This window comes from Rattus norvegicus, chromosome 15 (assembly GCF_036323735.1).
Source record: "Rattus norvegicus strain BN/NHsdMcwi chromosome 15, GRCr8, whole genome shotgun sequence".
In the NCBI taxonomy this organism is placed as follows: Eukaryota; Metazoa; Chordata; class Mammalia; order Rodentia; family Muridae; genus Rattus; species Rattus norvegicus.
In genome coordinates this window covers 61,099,350-61,120,703 of record NC_086033.1, presented here as the reverse complement: position 1 = coordinate 61,120,703, position 21,354 = coordinate 61,099,350, and the positions used below count along the sequence as shown (strand labels likewise).

Genomic DNA, 21,354 nt, shown 5'->3' with positions numbered 1-21,354 from the left:
GTTGCTTGTTTATATCTATTATTATGTGTCCATACTTGAAAAATATTTTTTGGGAAAGTAGAAACTTAACCATATTATTCTTCAAGCTTATAGAAAGTGTGACTGTCAGTAACCAACCCCCAGATAAGCTTCGGTGCCACAGTAAATAGGATTCTTTGGTGTTTTAAAATGTAGAAATAGGCCGGGCATGGCGGGTGGTGCACATCCTTTACCCAGCACTGGGAAGACGGCAGGTGGTCTCTGAATTGGAGTTCCAGTGCGCTCTGCAGTTGGTGTTCAGGGCACCAGGGCTACATGGTGAGACACTGATTTAAAAAAGAAAAAACTAATAGATATTTGTAATGAAATATTCTGGCAAATAAGTAGTTCATCTTACTGTCAGCAGGATGCCACTTTCAGAAAGATGCTAGGGACGACACTGGAAACTGCTTTCAACAGCAGCCTTTCGAAGGAGCTACAGAGAAGGGTGGGGCAGAAGAGTGCACAGGCCTAAGCTCCGTTCTTTGCACCCACACCGGGTGGTTTGTAACAAACGACTCACATACGGAGGATCTCACAGCCTCTTCTGGCCTCTGAGAAGCAAAGCACACTCATAGGCAAAAAACTATAATGTGGATAATAAAGTTATTTTTAAAAGTTTTTAAGTATTTCCTTGGGGATAATTTAGTGTTTCTAATATAGTTCTGGGTATGTGCGGTTGAGATGTGAGTGGTCAATTGTAGGCCTGTGGTAAGAAACTTCCCCTACCTCAGCCAGAGCTGATGTGTGGGTAGGATGATGGGGGCTGGGAGGTTGGGGTGGGGGTGGGGAGGCTTGGCATTGGGATCCCCAGAACTGCCTTGCCAAGATCATGGCTAACCAGGTATATGACAGAAATTTAATCCAATTTAAAAGAAAAAGCCAATATTGAGAGATTTCTGTGTATGTGCACTTGTTTCCTGGCTTGCCATTTCCCATTCTTCCAGTCTGCCTGACCGCACCTGTTCTCAACTACCAGTTCTGGTAGTTTAAAATCACGAGCTCCCTGAGTGACTGCTCACATATACAGACACCATCAATTGTCAGGTCAGGTCCTTAAGCTGTTTCTGTCAAGTGTTTTGTTCTCAGCAATGAAGTTACATGGGAAACTGGTCCCAGAGAAGTGGGTATGCTACAATTTAACTCTATTAACCCTACTGTGTGGCTCATAGGCCTCTGTGACTGGTTTGAAGGAAGAATGTGAAAGAGTTTAGGGATGTGGGTTAGGGAAATGCTAGAGTGCTTTAAGAAAACTTCATTCTGGTGAGGGTTTTGAAAGAAATACACGGTGGATGCCCAGTTCCTGAGAGGACAGCAATTCAGCAGCAGGGCTGGAGGCCTGTGTTGCACTCTGGCAGAGTCCGACAGTTTGCCTGTGGCCTGAAAATTTGGATGAGTCTGAAATCAAAATAAGAATGGACTAAATTTAGCAGAGGATAATGCTCGGGCTGTGGGATGGTTGTTAGCTAGGTGAATAAAGAGAACCGATAGTTAAAAAGCTCAGAAAACATGCAGTTTGTGAGTCCCCATCAGCTGCAGTCATTAAAGCTTATCAGGATTGGAGGGACACTGCTTGCCTTGTATTGGGAAGTCAGAAATTTACCTCAGTAAAGGGTTTGGTGGTTTGAATAAAAATGGCCCCCAAAGCTCCATAGGGAATGGCATTACTAGGAGGTGTAGTCCTTTTAGAATAGGTGTGGCCTTGCTGGAGGAAGTGTTACTAGGGGTGAGCTTTGAGGCCTCAGAAGCTCAAGCTAGGCCCAGTGGCTCACCCTCTTCCTGCTACTGGGGATCCAGATGGAGAACTTCTCCAGCATCATGTCTGCCTGCATGCCGCCAGGCTTCCCACTGATGACAATGGACTTCTGAAACTGTAAGCCATCCCTGTTGTGTGAAATAACAAAAAAGCAATCCACGCTCAGGCCAGTTACCCTCAGGCCCCAGCGGTCTTGCTACTTCCATGACTAGTCCTGGCCTGTTCCCATCTCATGGAGACTCTCTGATCCGGAGCTCTGAAATCTCTCCGCCCGACTCGCTAAGTTCCCATGGCAGATCGCTGCAATGCTAGCACCACGCATCCAAATTCCCGTGGCTGGCTGGGGTGCCCTGCCACCGTACCTTTCTCTGGAACTCAGTTGAGTTGCCGCATCAAGGAAAACACCACACAAACTTGGTTTAAAATCAACAGGTAACTCAATCGCTGGGCGCAGCAACTGGCATCCTAGTTTGTAAGCCATTCTAAATTAAATCCTCCAGTGACGAATCCTGGCAGATCCGCCATCTAAACCCGGGGCCTCTGTTTCACTATATGTTGTCCCCCAAGCTCTCCCTGTCCAAAAAAAGCAAGTCAACTTTTCCTGCCTCCTCTTTTCCCCTCTCTGACCTGGAAGTCCCGCCTACTCCTCACCCAATGATTGGTTCCCTGAAATCTTTATTCATTAGGGCAAGGTTCTGCCACAACGCCCCCAATTAAACGTTTTTTATAAGAGTTGCTATGGTCATGGTGTCTACTCACAGCAATAGAAAGCCTAAGATAACGCTCCCATCCTATGGCAATACAAGTGTATTTGAAAGACAGAAACGGGCGCTGAAATGGGGCAAGCGTCATCTAGGGAAAAGTTCGTACTTGGAAGCTGCAGCAGCTGCGGTCTGCGGGAACCAGAGAAAACCTGAAGACAGCCAGTGAGGCCCGGGCTAAATACCCTGCAGGGAGCCCGCAAGCAGGCTAGGCCTGAGTTCTAAGTTGTAGAGTGATTCTAGGATGTTGGAGACGTCTGAAATGTGAATGTTTGTTTGTTGGGGAAAGGAACGTGGGCTCTCAGTGAAGCTATCCCCAAGGGAGTGGTCACATGTGCTGTGCATGGTAGGTCTGGGTAAATAGCTCTTCAGAGCTCATCATGCTACCGTGTGACCCTAATGTCACATGGAGCTGTAGGGTGTCATGTTTTCTCTGCTGATGTTGATCTTGCTTTGGTTCACTATTCCCTTTCTGTGTCTCATTCTTCCCTTTCAGACAGACTAGGAATGTTGACCAGGAATGTATTTATAGCGAGTACGCATAACTTGGTTTTTTTGATTTTACAGATTTTCCAGCTAAGAGAATGTTTTAAATTGTCAGAAGATATTTTAGACCGTTGAGCAGTGCTGAGACCTTATTAGGACCATGGGGACTTGAAGCAGGACCGAATATATCTTAAGTTATGGAATTTGCATTATGAAATGAGAGCTGTGGATTGAGTGCTATGGTTTGAATCAGAAATGTCGCCCACGGGCTTATGTGCATGAGTTCTGGTCCCCAGATTGTGCTATTTTAAAAGCTAAGGAGACTTTAGGAGTTGGCAGAAGTTCAGTCATTAGTCCCTTGGAAGACAAAACCCACCTCTGCTGCCTGTGCGCCATCCTGTGCGCCGTCCTGTGCCACATCCTGCCCGCCATCCTGAACTCTTCCACCCGTGTTCTCTGCTATGATGGACTGAGACCGTGAAACCATAATCTAGCAAACGTCTCCTCCCTTACGTTGTTTCTGTGATGTATTTCGGTCACTGACATAAAAGTAGCTAATAAGTCCTATTCACGAACCTCAGATTTTTCCCAAGCCTGCTAGTGGCGAAGCCGAACCAGAAACCAGGGGTCATGGCACTCCTGCTTCCTGTTACCTCCATTGGCCATCCTGCCTGTGTGCTTCATCCCTGGTGCCCTGGCCCAGACCCTCACAGGTAGCCAGAGCAATTGTGGGAGCATTAGCTGCTCTCTGATGATGCAGGTTCCACTCGTCCCTGCCTGTGCCCTGCAGGACCACGTTTGACAGTACAACTCCGTGTCAAGCGTTTGAGAATTTGAGACTTTAGTGGCTTGAGTTTGTCAGATTGTTGGCCTGTCCCATCATTTTCCTCTCCTGGTCTTGTAGTTGTGCCGAGCAGCACCCACTGCTGAATAATTTGCTTAGCCTTGCTAAGCCTTGGTTATCCTCTCCTGTCGAATGGGGGTTATAATTTCCTACCTCAGATTGTGTGTGTGTGTGTGTGTGTGTGTGTGTGTGTGTGTGTGTTTGTGTGTGTGTGTGTGTGTCTGTACATGAATGTAGTAACTGACACATAGCTGATGAATAAATACTAATACCCTTGAATTTTTCATTTATGTATTTATGTTTGTGAGAGGGACAAACAAGAACAGAGACACATACAGAGAGAGAAGGGGGGGAGAAGAGAGAAAGAATAGAGAGAGAGGGAAAGAAGGGGGGAGACAGAGAGAGAGAGAGAGAGAGAGAGAGAGAGAGAGAGAGAGAGAGAGAGAGAGAGAGGAAGCAGGCACACGCATGCTTGTGTGGAGGCCAGAGGACTTTTGGGCACTGACCCTCTGCCACCACCGGTTCCAGGGACCAAGGTCAGGTTAGCAAGTGCAGCAAGGGCTCTCACATGCTGAGCCCCTCCCGGGTCTAAAGACCAACCCTTCTATTCTCCGGACTCAGACTCTGAGTCGTCCTACAGATTCTGTTTATCTCTAACACGTTATACTTCCTTTCTGCTGACTTTGTAATCCTGTGCTTCCTGTCTACGGTGCATTTTCACCCACTTCTTCCTCCCAGAAAACCTCGATGGTCCAGTTGAGGAATCCTCAGTTCTGTGTTTCCATCCCTCCTCTTCCTCCTCCTCTTCCTCCTCCCACCTCCTTCTCCTCCTTCTCTTCCTCCTCCTCATGGGCTCACTCTTTCTTTCTTTCTTTCTTTCTTTCTTTCTTCCTTTCTTTCTTAATTTATTATATATGAGTACACTGTAGCTGTCTTCAGACACACCAGAAGAGGGCATCAGATCCCATTACAGATGGTTGTGAGCCACCATGTGGTTGCTGGGATTTGAACTCAGGACGTCTGGAAGAGCAGTCACTGCTCTTAACCGCTGAGCCAGCTCTCCAGCCCCCGGGAAGGTTTCCTATTGTTTTCTAGTAGCTTGCAGTTTTCGTATCTATTACTGTTGTACCACCCATCAAAAATAATATCCAGCACCATTTGTGCAGTTAATGCAGTGGTTAGCCCTTTGTGCACATTATCAGCAGCCGAGGATCTGTACGTCATCGATGAAGGCAGCGTAACATAGTGAGAGCTGTGAACTCCAGCACTCATTTTCACACTCCTGGTACTAATGCAAGCTTCCCTGCTCTGTGCGCACTCTGAAAATGCTTGTTGTCACACTCTGGTACTAATGCAAGCTTCCCTGCTCTGTGCGTACTCTGAAAATGCTTGTTGAACAAGTAAATGCTGCGTTTCTTCCTCTTCTTCCTTTCTAACTGAAGTGGCTTGAAATTATTTTTTTTTCAAATCCACAGCAAATTGTATTAATTGTTGCTACATGCATATGTGTATATGTACATACCTACATTCTTTTTTAAAAAACATGTTTATTTGTATCCCAAATGCTGTCCCCTCCCAGTCCTCCCTCACAAAGTCTCTCCCTGTCTCCCACCCTCTTTTCCTCTGAGAGAGTGGGGCCCCCTGGGTGTCCCCTGAGCCTGACACATCAAGACTCTGCAAAGTTAGGCTCATCCTCTCCCGCTGAGGCCAGACAAGGCAGCCCTGTTGGGAAACAGATTCCACAGTCAGGCTACAGTTTTACGGACAGCCCCTCTCCAGTTCGGGGGGAACCCATGTGGAGACTGAGCCACATTTATCTGCTACATTTGTGCCGGGAGCCTCAGACCGACCCATACAGCCTTTGGTTGGTGGCTCAGTCTTGGAGAGCGCCCAGTGGTTACCAACCGGTTAAGTTGACCTACAGGTTAGTTGACCCTGTTGGTCTTCCTATAGAGTTCCTATCCCCTTCAGGGCCTTTAATCCTTCGTTCAGCTCTTCCATAAGTGTCCTTGACCCCTGCCCAGTGTTTGGTTGTGGGTGTCTGCATCAGTTTCAGTCCGCTGCTGGGCAGAGCCTCTCAGAGGACAGTTATGCTAGACTCCTGTCTGCAAGCATAAGAGTGTCGGGGTGTCAGGGATCAGTGATTTCCATGAGACGGGTCTCAGGTTGGGCTAGCTATTGGTTGACCGTTCTTCCAGTCTCTGCTCCACCTTTGTCCCTTTATTTCTTTTAGAAAGGAAAAATTTTGGGTTGTAGGTTTTGTGGGAGGGTTGGTTCCTTATCCTTCCACTGGGGGGTGCTGTCTGGTTATAAGAGGTGGCCACTTCAGGTTCCAAATCCCCACTGTTAGGTGGCTCAGCGAAGGTCACCACGTTGACCCATATTATATCTTAAATACAACCTTCGCAGTCTGTATAATATTACCTGTTTTATGTTTGTAGGGCTGACTATTCTGTATTAGATAACCAGTCGGTGTGCTCTTCCCTGAGGAAAAGTATTTCTCCAACTTTCAGCCTTCTTTAGTTGCATGTAATTCTTTATGTAGAGTGTAGGTTTTTTTCTTTAAAGGAAATTAATAATTATAAAGATTGAAAAGATTACAAAATAAGTAGAGAACGACAAATGGTTGTACAACCTGTGGTAACCCAAGAAGAAAAGTTCCGAAGTGGACTCAGCTGGAGACTAAAGAGACTCTGATGTGACACTAATTACAGTTGTTAGTCAGTAGCTTACTGGTTTAGACTCGTGGTTTAACCAACTAGAAGACTCAAGATTTTTAAGTTGTGTTAATTGTTTATGAGAAGCACAAGGGAAACTAAAATTTGTAGTAAAAGAACAGAAATAGAGAAAGCAGGCTAAGGTGAACCAGATGAAGTAATCCAATCCAAACTTATGCCAAACATGTCTAGTCTACAAAGACAAGGTGTTGCGGCCATCGGTGACTTCCATGGGCTCACTGTTGCAAAGTATATCAAGTTATTCCAACCACAGGAAGTCAAAGACAGAGAAAATCCTACATAAATAAGATCCACATTTCTTACAGAGGGAAAAGATAACAAATTGCATCAAATTTCTTTCCACAAACCAAACAGAAAAGAGAGTCGGTGAAATATAATACTAGAAGAATTGGGAGAAAAAGCAGTCTAAAATGTTGTGTCCAGCAAAAGTGTCCTTCAGAGGTGGAGAAGTCAAGGTTTAACCAAACAAGTCTGACTTGGTCCTTAGTAGAGCCCTCTTGTTACATCTGCTAAGCATTTTCAGGAGAGAAAGAAAACTGGATCGGCTAGAAACAAATGTACAGAGTGTTAGAGATGGACTAAATTAAGGTAAAACTCTTCTTTTTCTTCCGTATTTAATTTGTAGAGCGTATCCGAGTAGGTTGGATGGCTGTAACTTAGGGATTCGTGGGATGAGCCCTGGAAATGAGTGAAGGAGAGGAGGAGCTGGGAGCTCTGATTCAAGGCACTTGTGTGACCTAGGATTTAAATGGTAAAGTGAGACTTTAAAATGGACTAAGATGGGCTATAAAGTTACGTTGCAAACCCCAAGGCAACTACTATTCAAGAAACTTCTATTCAAGAAAATAGAAGTGTAGCTGATAGACTGTTGGAGGATACACAGTGAGAAATGCTGCACTAAAGCCAGAGAAGGCAAAAAGTCTAGAGGTTAAAGGACAGGGGGTGGGGGGCAGCAGAATGGACGGAAGGAAGGAAGGAAGGAAGGAAGGAAGGAAGGAAGGAAGGAAGGGAGGAAAAGAGACAATAAATAAATCCAGCACCATCAAAAAGGGAAAGTGTGCAATACAAAAGACAACAAAAAATACAGCTGTCTGTCTGTCAGTAATACAGCTGTCTGTCAGTCTTTCCTTCCTGTGCAGCTGGGGAGCACTGACCACAGTGTGACTGTGTAGCCTGGCTGCCCTGGAACTCTCCACGCAGAGCAGGCTGGCCTTGCACTCACTAACATCCACCCTGCCTCTGCCTCCAAGTGCTGACATGAGCCTGACATAAAGATTTTTTAATATTTATTCACTCGTGTATGTGCGTGCATATGTGTGTGCGTCCCCGAAAGGGACATTTTTCCGAACCTTGAAATACAGCTGTGTGTTCTGGGAAGTTGACTCCTTTCTCAAACCCTTGCTACAGTGTATCTAGCTTGATGCTCGCTTCCTAACCTGGACCGTGAAATGTGAAGCCCTGAGCCAGCACTCGTTGTGAATTCTATCCTCACCTCCGTACTTTGACTCATCTCCGTCACCCTTCACCATTGGAGAGGCATGATTGTCACCCTCATTAGATGTGACTCAAAGGTGATAGTTTTCTTAGGGCCACGTGACGTCTCAACTCGGAGTCCAACCCAGATCCATTTCTTTCAAGCTTTGAACTGCATTCTTGGCTGTCATTCTCAGTAATTATGTCTTGCCAGTCCAGCAAGAACGCCTCTGACTGACAGACAGACAGGCTGTATTTATTGTTGTCTTTTGTATTGCATGCTTTTCCTTCTTGATGGTGCTGGATTTATTTATTGTCTCTTTTCCTTCCTTTCTTCCTTCCTTCCATCCATCCCGCTGCCCCCTTCACCCTGCCCTTTAACCTCTAGCCTTTTTGCCTCCTCTGGCTTTAGTGCAGCATTTCTCACTGTGTATCCTCCAACGGTCTCTCAGCTATACTTCTATTTTCTTGAATAGAAGTTTCTTGAATAGTAGTTGCCTTGGTCACAGAAAACCCCATGGAAGGTGCTGTAAATGGGTAATGGACACGGTGAGCGACCAGCATCTCTGGTTTGGAACGGAGCAGGAATATACTCTGACAGGAACAAACAGCCACCCTTTTGGTTGGCCTTGCAATGGCTCCCTAGACCCCAAGGTCCGTATTACTGCGGTGTGGGAGCAGACAAAGCTTACGGTAAGGATATTGTGGAGGCTCACTACAGGCCTGCTTGTATGCCGGAGTCAAGATCACAGGGACAAATGCTAAGGTTATGCCTGCCCCGTGGGAATTCCAAATAGGACCCCGTGAAGGGATCCGTACGGGAGAATATCTTTGGATAGCCCGTTTTATCTTGCATTGGTTGTGTGAAGACTTTGGGGTGATAGCAACCTTTGACCCCAAGCCCATTTCAGGGAACTGGAATGGTGCAGGCTGCCAAACCAACTTTAGCACCAAGGCCATGCGGGAGGAGAATGGTCTGAAGTGCATCGAGGAGGCCATTGACAAACCTAGGAAGAGGCACCAGTACCACATCAGTGCCTACGATCCCAGGGGGTGGGGCGGGGAGCAGCGGGCCTGGACAACGCCAGGCGTCTGACTGGATTCCACAAATTCAGTTCCTGCCAATTGTGACCCCCTATGCGGTGACAGAAGCCATGTCGGCACGTGTCTCCTCAAGGAAACTGACCACGAGCCCTTCCTAGTTCACCCCACTCCCAACTCTTCCCTCTCCCACTGGTCCCCACAGTAACTCAAAGGATGGGTTACCAAGGTCTTTTTATTCCTGGTGCCCAGTTAATCTTGCTTTTAGTGGTCAGAATAGAGGCGTCAAATTCTTAATCTCTACACACCCAACCCTTTCTTTCCTATCTAGCTTCCTCCTAGTGGGGAGCGGGAGGGGGGAGGGGAAGGGTAATCCACAGCTTCATCTCATTAGGGATGCATGTCCTGTAGGCATAGCTGTCACAAAGCGGGTGTACTTGGGTGAAGGAGGACTTTTTTTTTTTTTTCTTTCAGGATAATTGAAAGGGCAGGCCCAAAGGCTTAGATTAACATTTCCTCTGTTGGTTGAGAGCTGTTAGTTCTTCAGGTGAAACCAACTTTCTGTTGAAGTGAGTTGAGGAGTTGTAAGTTGGTCTCTCGGGCCAGGCTTCCTTAGCTTGGGGGAGGGGCTTCACCCCCTCCATAAACACAGTTCAGTGAGCGCATTACCTGAGGAATGGCCCTACTGTAAAGGAAGAAAAAGTTGCCATTTCTGGGTCCTCTGTTTATAACACAAAACAGAGTAGTATTTTTATATTTAAATGTTAAAAAACAAAAAGTTATATATATGGATGTGTGGATATATGTCTTTCTAATTGAGAAAACCATCCTGTTCCCTGGGTGCCCAGCTTGAGTGAGGAGCTTGGTTTAGAAGTGAGGCTCTCTTGAGGTAGGGGTGAGGATGCAGTCTGGGAAAGTTGGTTATCTTGGGGGCTCAGCTTCATTACTACTTAGGGTTTCCCTGCCCGCTCTGCAGGAGCAGATGTTGGAGAGGTAGCCAGTGGGATGCCACTGCTTGCCGCCACTGTCCCTGGGCTTAGATTTAGAGGACCCGTATACTTAATCCACACACGAGTTAGAAGTATGAGTTGGTGGTCAACTTGAACACTGTTACTGACTGGTGGGTAGGTGTTACTGGGGTTATTTTTTTGGTGGGACTATCATGTCACTAAAGCAGGCCTTTTGATATATTAATGTATTTAATATACTAAAATTTTTTAAAGCAAAACAAGTTTAGATTTTAATTAAATTTGTAGGGTTTCTAATTTCACAGAACTGCCTGTTTGTTTCAATGTCTCCTACTTGGCTCTTAGAGGGACCAAGGGCAGGCCTGGAGTTAAAACACTTGTCATTCTGTGTCCTATTCTGTGTCCCAGCTGTCTGTTTTCTTTCCTTCTGAAAAAGCCGATGAAATCTTGTTTTCTTTCTTTTATAATAAATACACCCCACCCCCACCTCCAAAAAAAGTTATTTCACAAGGTTGTATTTATTTGCTGCCTTTTAAATTATTCTTTTGGTTATCGTACAGAGGCATGGGTTGGTTTCATTGTGACTTTTGTGCAGAGATATTTTCATTTTGTGTTGTTCTTCATCTCTCTTGCCTGTCCCCAGCTATGTTCTGATTTCTTCCATATTATACTAATAAAAGGAGCAGTCCGTCGAGAAGGTGCAATACTTGTGTATCCGTATATACCAAACACTGGGACTCCTGGTCTTATAATACGGACATCAGCCAAGCATAGCGGTGCACGCCTTTGATCCCAGCACAGGCTGGGGAGGGGAGTGGGGGGAGCAGAAGGATCCTGTTCTACACAGTGAGCTCCACGACAGCCAGTGCTACAGAGAAAGACTATCTCAAAAAACAAGCTAACAAAAGAATTGGATACAGCTTGGATGAGCCAGAGCTTAGACCCTTGCATACAGTCCTTTAAAAAAAAATCTGCATGTTCAGAAGTGAACAGAAGAGAGAAAGAAAGAAAACTCAGACTCCTGTGTGCAAAGGTCCAGAGACACCGACTTTCTCTCCTGGCCTGTGGTTTTCTCTCCTGGCCTGTGGTTTTCTCTCCTGTGTGCCCTCTGTGGTGTTTGAGACACAGACCTGCTGTTCCTTATGCCTTCTTTCAGCATCTCCTGCTTCTCACCCGTGTCGTCGGGATCTCAGACAAAGCCTACCTTTTCAATGCACACTAAGAAACCCTGAAGGTTCTGATTAGTTAGTGAGCTCACTACAAACACTGCTCTGTAGAGCCTTGGGCAGAATTCCAAGCTGTCTTGAGTCGAGCTTCAAGCATTGGGGGATGGAGTTGTCAAGGTGGGAATATTATTCGTGCGATTGGAAAGGTAAAACCTAAACTCAAATCTCGCCACTTCTCTAAGCCACCTTCCCTCAAAGTTGGCCAGCTTTAAACGCTGCTCCGTCCTCATCCACAGGGAATCCAGGTCAGAACAAACAACTGGAGCCTTCCCTCTCCAGCTGTTCATTAAACCACTGTTCAGTGGCTATCGCCCAACACTCCCGGACCCTGCCGCCGCTTCTGCTGGAGCCTGGGGAAAACGTCCCAGGATGCAGTGTTTTACTTGCTAGTGTCTTTGATGGCTCCTTAAACCATTTTTATTTCAGACAGTCTGCGGTCTCTAGTGCGCGCGCACGCACGCACACACACACACACACACACACACACACACACACACACACACATGCGCGCGTGCATAACTGGATCCTGTAGGAGTCACTTTGGCACCACTAGAAATTATGCCCAGAAGAAAGGGAAAACTTCCACCCCCTTCATGAGGTTGTTCTAGTATCAACAAAATGACACTTGGCAAGTCAGCTGCAGAAAATCAGAGTTAGTGTTGGTTGAAGGACTAAGAGACCTCCAGAACCTCCAAAGGGAAAAGGTCGGAAAAGAGGAGGTGCCGCTTGAGACACCAGTGACAGGGAACACCTGCATTCGGATGCAACAGAAGTTGTGGTTTACAAGTAGGGATCTGGGGAACCGGCAGTGGCTATTACCTGACTCAGATGGGTCTGGAGGGGACAGGGGTGTGTCAAGATGCTTCTGACTTAGCTCAGAGGGCTGGCTGTCATTTGAAAGAGCTGGGAGAGCAGGGGTTTTAACTTGAGAAGTCAGCAGCAGGTGAATGCTGTTTCTTAGCAAAGCTCTAGAGACCAAATCTTTGTCTTAGCAGCATGGCCGACTGGTCATTCCTCCATCCGTGTGTGCAAGTATTTACCCATCCACCATATTTTCATCTGCCCAACTGACATGTATATAATGTCTCTTTCGCACTGACATGGACCCTAGGAGCTAGGCAGAGAGCAAGATGCCCTTCCCTGCCTGCAAGCATCCTTTGTGTAAATCTGTGACTCAGTCCTGGAGCACTTTCTGCCTGGTCACCTGGCCTGGTTTGAATGAAAATGGCCCCTATAGACCCATATGGATGGCACCATTAGGAGGGGTGGCCTTGTTGGGACAGGTGTGGCTTTGTTGGAAGAAGTGTTTCACTGCAGGGAATGGGGATGGGAGGTGTTTTCAAGTCTCAGATGCTCAAGCCAGGCCCAATGTCACCCTCTCTTCCTGTTGCTTGTAAATCCAGATGTAGAGCTCTCAGCTCCTTCTCCAGCACCACATCTGTCTGAGTACCACCATGCTTCCCACCATGTTGGTAATAGACTAAACCTGATTACCCCCAGCTAAATGTTTTCTTTATGAGAGTTGCTTTGGTCATGGAGTATAGAGAAAATATCCTTTGTATTGTATGGAAACATCACCTGTCAATTAAAAAGCCTGTGACCTATGGCTTAGGCAGGAAATAGAGGCGGGGCATTCGGGAGGCAGAAAGGATTCTGGGATAGAGCCAAATGGGAAATCTGGCCAGGAAGGTATGAGGAGACAAACACATGGTACTTGAGCACAGGTAACCAGACACATGGCAGAATGTAGGTAAAAATAATTGAGTTATCTAAGTTATGATCTAGTCAGAGAAGAGCCTAGCTATACGGCCAAGGTATTTGTAAGTATATTTTTAGTTTGACTTATGTTTAGGAGCACTGGGGCTGAGAGGAAGAACCAGCCCAACTTCAACAATGGATCTATTCATAGTAATAAAACCCTAACTAAGAGAGCCCTCCATAGACGCATGTAGTTGAATGTTTGGTTCCCAGTTGCTGAAAGACACTCAATGCCGCTCCTGGAATGGCAGATGCAGAACCAGATATGGTGCTGTGCACCTGTAATTCTACCACGAGAGAGGCAAAAGCAAGAGGGTTACATAAGCTCTAGACCAGCCTGGTTGTCTAAGTTAGGGTTTCAGTTGTTGTAATGAAACACCATGACCAAAGAAACTTGAGGAGGAAAGGGTTCATTTGGCTTACACTTTCCACAGCACTGCTCATTAGAGAAGAAAGTCAGGGCAGGAACTCAAACAGGGCTGGATCCTGTAAGTAGGAACTGATACAGAGGCCATGCATGGGTGCTGCTCACTGACTTCCTCTTCGTGGCTTGCTCAGCCTGCTTCCTTGTAGAATTGGGGACCGCCAGTCCAGGGATGGCCCCACCCACATTAGACTGGGCCCTCGCACATCAATCACTGATTAAGAAAATGCCTTATAGCTGGATCTTATGGAAGAATTCTCTCAATTGAGGCTCCCTCCTTTCAGACTTTAGCTTGTATCAAGTTGGTATAAAATTATCTGGCACACTAGGCTATGTAATGTACCAAGACTCTGTTCCAGGGGTGGGGGTGGGGCATTCCAAGCAAATACCAACAAGTAAACTTTAAGTTAAAATTAGTGGGACAAGAAGGTCATCTCATGTGATTAAGGGAACAGTCCATCGGGGAACGTCAGAGCTTCGTAAAACCAACATTACTGCGTGTAAAGGCACAGATTAACCCCAGCACTTAATCCTGAACAGTAGGGAGCTTCAATATCCCATTTTTAGCACTAGTAGGCCATCCCAACAAAAGTAAACAGAAATGTCTGAATTAGAGACATCACAGAGCAAATGGACACTCCTACACGGGTGACTGTAAGCTAGAGGAGTTGTAAGCTGAACAAACCCTTTCTCCTTTAAGTGGCTGTTTGTCAGAATGTTTTATCTCAACCAGAAAACGGACACCAGGAGAAGGTTCTTCGTCCATCTTGTGCTGCTATAGCAGAACACTAGAGACTGGATACTTAATTTATAAAGAATAGAAATGCATTTCTTACTGGTCCAAAGGCTGAGAAGTACAAGATCAAGGGGTTGCCAGTTCCTATGAGGGCCCGGTTTTGCATCACCTTGGGTTGGGAGGAGGCAGACTGGAATGAGAGGAGGTGGAGGGGGGAGAACAAGGGAATGAAGTTGATTTTATTTACAATTTAGTTATTTTGAGTTGGAGGCTATCTGGCTGTGCTGTTCAATCTTGGGTTCTAAGCTCTAGGTTGGTTCTTCCTGCCTCGGCCTCTGGAGTCGTTAGTTGGAAGTACAGAACCCTGCCTCTTTGCTCAATCAACCTTGTTTGTGTAAGATACCCATTCCTATAGTACATCAGTGTATTAGAGAGGGCAGAGGGCTCACAGCCCCCCTCCCCCATTCCTTCTCAGGTCGGATCTGTGGCTTTGTGCTTGTTAGACAAGCGCTCTGATACTAATGTAAACCGTGGGGCCTCTCATTCTTCCCTACAGTTTTCTTTTAACCGTGTGTCTTAGTTATTTTCTACTGCTGTAAAGAAACCATGATCGAGCTGGGAATGGTGGTGCATGCCTTTAATCTCAGCAGCTGGAAGGCAGAAGCAGGCAGATCTCTGAGTTCAAAGCCAGCATGGCCTACAAAGTAAGTTTTGAAACATCCAGGGCTACACAGAAAGATCCTGTCCCTAACTTTTCACCTCAAAAGAAACACCATGATCAAGGCAATTTATTTATTTATTTATTTATTTTTTGAGTTTGGGGTAGGGAGTACATGTTTATTTTTTCAAAAGGCATATAGACAGGGAACAAAGTAAACATTTACAAGGTGGTCACTGTCCTAGACACTGCTCCGTAAGTCTGTCTAAGCATGAACTTTTTTTTTTTTTTTTGGTTCTTTTTTTTTTTTTTCGGAGCTGGGGACCGAACCCAGGGCCTTGTGCTTCCTAGGTAAGCGCTCTACCACTGAGCTAAATCCCCAGCCCCATAAGCATGAACTTTTAATAATCGTCATCTTCGTCGGAGTCCGTTACTTCTCTTCTGTTGAATTTCACTGTTGCTTTCTCTTCTGTCTGTTGGCTGACTTTCTCAGGTGTCTCTATGAAACCTTGTTCTGACACCGTCCCACTTAGTTGCCCATATCGTGCCATCTGTACGCGGTGCTCCACTGCTTTCGTTTTATCAGGCTTCACAAGTGCTAAGTCACTTAACCTGACCCAGGCTGACTGGTCCAGAACTCGGGTTAAGATACTGTTTCTCATTTCTGCTTCCCTTTGTTTTGCTTCCTGTTGGGCTGCATCACCAGGATTGTGGGACCCTACAGGAGCTGAGGAGGCTGTGACGGTGGGAATTTATTACAATATTGGGGACTTGCTTCTAGTCCCAGAGGGTGAGTCCATGCTTACAATGGGGAGCAGGGCAGTCAGGCTGCAGCAGTAGCTGAGTGCTCACATCTGACCCACGAGTAGGAGGCAGAGGGAAAGCTAACTGGAAATGCCTAGGATTTTGAAACCTCAAAGCCTACCCCCCAGCGACACACCTCCTCCAAGAAGACCCATGACTCCTAATCCTACCCAAACAATTCCATTGACTGGGGAGGAAGCATTTAAACATATGAGCTTATGGGGCTGTCATATTTAGGGTGTTATTGCTGTGAACAGATACTATGACCAAGACAACTCTTATAAGGACATTGGGGCTGGATTACTGTTTCAAAGGTTTAGTCCCTTATCATGGTGCGAAACATGGTGGCACACAGGCAAATGTACTGCTGGAGAAGGAGCTGAGAGTTCTGCATCTTGATACGAAGGCAGCAAGGAGAGTCTGTCTGCCCCACTGGGTGTAGCTTGAGCACAGGAGACCTCACAGCCTACCCCAAGAGTGTGGCACTTCCACCAACAAGGTCACACCTCCTAATAGTGTCATGCCCTTTGGACCAATCGTTCAAACACATGAGGAAGCTCTGGGGGTCATTCCTATTCAAACCACCACAGAAACCACTGTCATTCAAACCTCACATGAAGCAATTCCATTCCTAGAGCAATGAGATTCCATCTCCACACAGTTGTTCACAATAGCACTATTTGTGGCAACCAAAAGAAAAGGAAAGAAAGATTTCCAGTAAGTTGTGCATATCTCTCTCTAAAATGGGATGCTATCTGGCTTTGAAAAGCTGGTGTGCTGGCACATGCTCTGGGATGGATGGAACTTGAAGACTCAAAGGAAAGAAGTGCCAACTTGTCTAATTCCAGACCAGGAAATGTCCAGAAGAGAAAAAACATAGAGACAGAGTCAGTGGATGGCTCTTGAGAGCTGGGTATGTGTGCCTGGGGAGAGGATGGAGAGGGAAGGTTCTACAGCCTTGAAATTTTCCTAAAGATGGGGCCTGCAAAAAGGCTCAGCAGGTAAAGGTGCTTGTCACCAAGTGTGGTGGCCTGAGTTGGATCTTTGGAACCTACATAGTTACAGTAGAGAATTGACCCCTGCAAATTATTCTTTGAGGACCTCATGCATGCATGAACACACACACACACACACACACACACACACAGAGAGAGAGAGAGAGAGAGAGAGAGAGAGAGAGAGAGAGAGAGAGAGAATAAATGTAGAAAGAAAGGGAAATGTCATAAAGCAATGGAATTGCTATGAGGTTTATCACACAGTGACTTAAGAAAGAATGGAGCTGTGAAGGTATTTATGTGCCCATGAAGACAGTGCAGAAATACTCCACACGCGGAGAAGGGGACAGGAGCCTGGCTCCTCCCAGCACCTTCAGAGACAAACTGTCTGCACTCATCTATGCCCGGGACATTCTCTGCTGTGTTACTCATGGCCACAAATATACCAGTCCAGTTCAGGCCTAGACCAGTAGCTGCACTACTCAATCTGTTTAAAAACAGTAAGTGCAGAATACAGCCTATGAAGTATGTATGAGACAGAGATGCCATTGGGTGCCCAGGAAACTCAAAACGCTCATTGGACCTCTGCCTGGAAGGAAAGAGGGGACTAATGTCCTGAGGGAGTGTGTGAGATGCTTCTCTTTCAAAGCTAATCCTAGAGATAGTGCCGGCCACACATCCCCCATGATCAGTCTGCTCAGAGCCCTTGAAGAGTCAGTACCAGCATGTTTTGGGGTGCTCAGAGTTTATTCCCTTAAAAACATACTATCTCAAAAGAATGGATTCAGCATAAGAGTTGGTGTATTGTGTTTCTACGTAAAAGAACACATGGGCGTGTGTGTGTGTGTGTGTGTGTGTGTGTGTGTGTGTTGTGGGGTGTGTGTGGTGTGTTGTGGGGTGTGTGTGTGGTGTGTTGTGGGGTGTGTGTGTGTCTGTGTGTGTGTTGTGGGGTGTGTGTTGTGGTGTGTGTGTGTTGTGGTGTGTGTGGGGTGTGTGTGTGTGTTGTGGGGTGTGTGTGTATGTGTGTTGTGGTATGTGTGTGTGTTGTGGTGTGTGTGTATGTGTGTTGTGGTGTGTGTGTGGGGTGTGTGTGTGTGTGTGTTGTGGTGTGTGTGTGTATGTGTGTTGTGGTGTGTGTGTGTTGTGGTGTGTGTGTATGTGTGTTGTGGTGTGTGTGTATGTGTGTGTGTTGTGGTGTGTGTGTGTGGTGTGTGTGTGTGGTGTGTGTGTGTGTGTGTGTGTGTGTGTGTGTGTGTGTGTGTGTGGTGCAGCTTAGGTGTGGAGCTATGGCCTCCCATGTGAGCCCTAGATCTGAAACAAAAGGACAAAACAGACAAAAAAATACACAAAAAATACTGAAAGCAGTAAGAATCAGGGTTAAGGTTTCCTGGGGTGTCTGTGGGGGAGCCCTTGCCTTTGAGACTATTTGTTGTGCACTCCTCTAATCTACAAAATAATTTTAGGGTGTCTCCTACACTTTTCATTTTAAGTTGTTGGGCCCGGTAGTGTCGAGAGCAGAATCTACCTCTAGGTGGAGACAGGCCCTTGTCTCTTGTCTTAAGGGTTACTTCAGTGCTGTGGCAGATCGGGGACCTGACTAGCTAGGGTGCTCACCTTAGACAAAGTGCTTTTTCTGTCCATGCTCACTGCCCGTCTCCCACCCCAAGCCCAAGGCTGCAGTGTAGCCCTGACAGCCATCAAAGCTGCCGGGAGGCTCAGGGACCTGCCCTGTCTGATGGCTGACACAGAACCCAGAACTATTTATTTTTCTTTTCTGCAGTAGGACCAGGACCTAAGTATGCTTTTTAAACTCCCTAACCAAAGCTTTGGACTTCCTAACACCTTTTCTAACGCCCTCCTCCTGCTGCTAACAATCTGCTCCTGGTGCATGGCTGGCGGCCTCTAGGTGACTGACCTCTGGTTGCTTTATCTCAAATAGCTTGGCTGTTTTTCCTCTTTCCTCCCTTCCAGGCAGCCAGGAGATTCCCAGCTTGACTGCCCTAGGGTTCTCCTTCTAGACTGTAAAAGCTGCCCTCAGGCTTCTGTGTGTTTGCCGGGGGTGGGGTGAGGAAGTGGGGTGCGGGTGGATATGGGTTCTGTTTGTGTCTCTACTTCTATTAATGAGACTAAGACGCCTAAGAGGGGAACTTGATTTCCCAAGTATCATATGACCATGGATGGCCAGCACCCACCCTCCCAGACACGGCCATTCTCTGTCCTTCTGTCCTACTTTTACACCCATGAACGGAAAATAAAAATACTTCTCAAAAAATTAGGTAAAAAAAAAAATTCCAGGCCAATTTGGGCTATATAATGAGACCCTGTCAATCAAGAAGCAGAGAGAGAGAGAGAGAGAGAGAGAGAGAGAGAGAGAGAGAGAGAGAGATCTCCATCATCCTTATTCCTTTATATAACTAAACTCACCTACCACCCACTTAAAAAAGGGGGGTTGGGGATTTAGCTCAGTGGTAGAGTGCTTTCCTAGCAAGCACAAGGCCCTGGGTTCGGTCCCCAGCTCCGAGGGGAAAAAAAAAAAAAAAAAAAAAAAAAAAAAAGGGCAAGCCCAGCATCTGCTGACCCGGACATAATTTTCCCTTTAAACTTATTCTTCCATACCAAATTCTCCGTTTTTGATCAAGGAGTTTTCATAATTCTCTATAATTCAAATCCCTATGTAAATTAAAATTAGAAAAATTTACACTTGTGAAGACTACCAGGCTGTAAGCAAGTTAAAATAAGTTACGTGTGTTAAAATGTTTTCGTAAATGGCCAACATAAAAGGAAATTTTTATTAGGCTTTCAAACTCATAGTCCAAGAATCCCATGACAAATACTACATACTAATAGATGTTATTTATTTGTTTCTCTTCTCTCTCTCTCTCTCTCTCTCTCTCTCTCTCTCTATATATATATATATATATATATATGCGCATATACAAATATATATGTGGTGTGTGTGTGTGTGGTGTGTGTGGTGTGTGTGTGTGTGTGTGTGGTGTGTGTGTGTGGTGTGTGTGTGTGGTGTGTGTGTGTGTGTGTGTGTGTGTGTGTGTGTGTGTGTGTGTATACCAGTATATAGTGGTTAACTACTTTAAGTATACGAAAGGGCACATGAGTGGCAGGCTGTCTATTTGTCAGGTTGTAGTAACCACTTCACCATCACATTGTTCTATTTCACAAGCGCTTGGAGAATCCTTTGTTGACTATACTATATTGTACAGGCCCAGGCAGAGGAATCAACACCATAGTTCTTTGATGTTCTCAGTCCTTCTTTCTTTTTTGTTTTTTGTTTTGCTAAAAATCCTGTTGATCTTTCGTGTAACACACTAGTAGCTCCTTCCCGAGTGAGGTGAACAGTGAAGGGGAACAACATGAGTTGGCCGTGCTGACAGTTCAGCATCTTGTCTCCTCAGCTCCCACCTCCCTCCATAGGATGCAGTGTGGGAGAGGCCAGGCTCAGTCCCCAGAGAACAGCCCTGTGTGATGAGCTGCTGGGGTAAACAGCTCTGTTCTTGGTCTCACCCACACCGCATTGGGCAATAGCTCGTTCTCTCTGCCGTCCATAATGTCACATTGTGAATATATCATGGTTTAGGACTCGTCTCCTACAGGCTAAGGTTCGGTTTTCACAGTTCAGGTAGTGGATCTTTTGTGGTTCTTTCCTGGCACCCACTTGGAGTCTTAGTCCATTTGTGCCTAAGTGGAGCCCTTCTGGAAGTCTTATACTCAGAAGGATCTCTGTGAGTTCAAGACCACCTGATCTACATACTAAGACCCTGTCTCCAAACAAAGGAGCCATAAAAACGTGCCTGTTAGAAGAAAACAGGATATTTAAAAAACATAATTTCTAACCCTTGCCTCCCTCTGGTCTCCCCCACTCCCTCCTCTCCTCCCTCCCTCCTCCTATCACTGTTTTTATAGTTTAAAGATGAAGCAAGTATCTAGAGAAACAAACCACACACTAAACATCCTCCCAATTCAGAAAAAGTACCAGATCTAAAGGGAGTTAGAGTCCTTGTCGGTCTTTTGTTTGCAGGTTTTCCGGCTCCTGAGATCTAACCAAGGGTTTCACAAGTCCTAGAGGAGTGCTCCACTCCTGAGCTGGCCCCCAGCCCAGCCGATGTATTCGGGTGTATTCTCTATTTATCCCACCACTGTGCACAAAATCGCTGGCACCCCACACTAGTTAACAAGCTGATTGATCCGCGATACTGGATTCTTTTTATATGCCTAACTCTGATTTCTTCTTGATTGAGAACAGATGGGCACACACATGCTTTTAAGACATTAAAAAACATAGAAGACAATTTTCTGCCTCTGAGTTTTGTGTCCTGTTGGCTATAAGAATAAAGCAGCCACTTGCGGGAAGAGATGGGGGTTAATCTGAAAGACATGTGTAGCTATGTAAAGCCCAGAGGCTTATGGCTGAAAACAGTGCTTAATGGGGACCCACAGGACAAAATGGAGTGGGAGAGGAGGGGGTGCTGACAGGTGCCACAGTGTTGGCCTGGCAGCCGCTCCGTATGCCTTCAGATTATTTATATTTGTTAATGTATACATTTTATTTAGTGAAGGGAGGGGGTAGATTTTTTTTTGTTTTTTGTTTGTTTTTTGTTTTGTTTTGACACAAGGTCTGTATTCTATAGCCCTAGCTTGCCCAAAACTCCC

At 46.0% G+C, this 21,354-nt stretch overlaps 1 pseudogene; it reads left to right on the top strand.

Annotated features, from left to right (window-relative positions):
* Window positions 1–6,766: 6,766 nt before the first annotated feature.
* Window positions 6,767–9,207, top strand: Glul-ps1 (glutamate-ammonia ligase, pseudogene 1; annotated as a pseudogene).
* The last annotated feature ends 12,147 nt before the right edge of the window (window positions 9,208–21,354 follow it).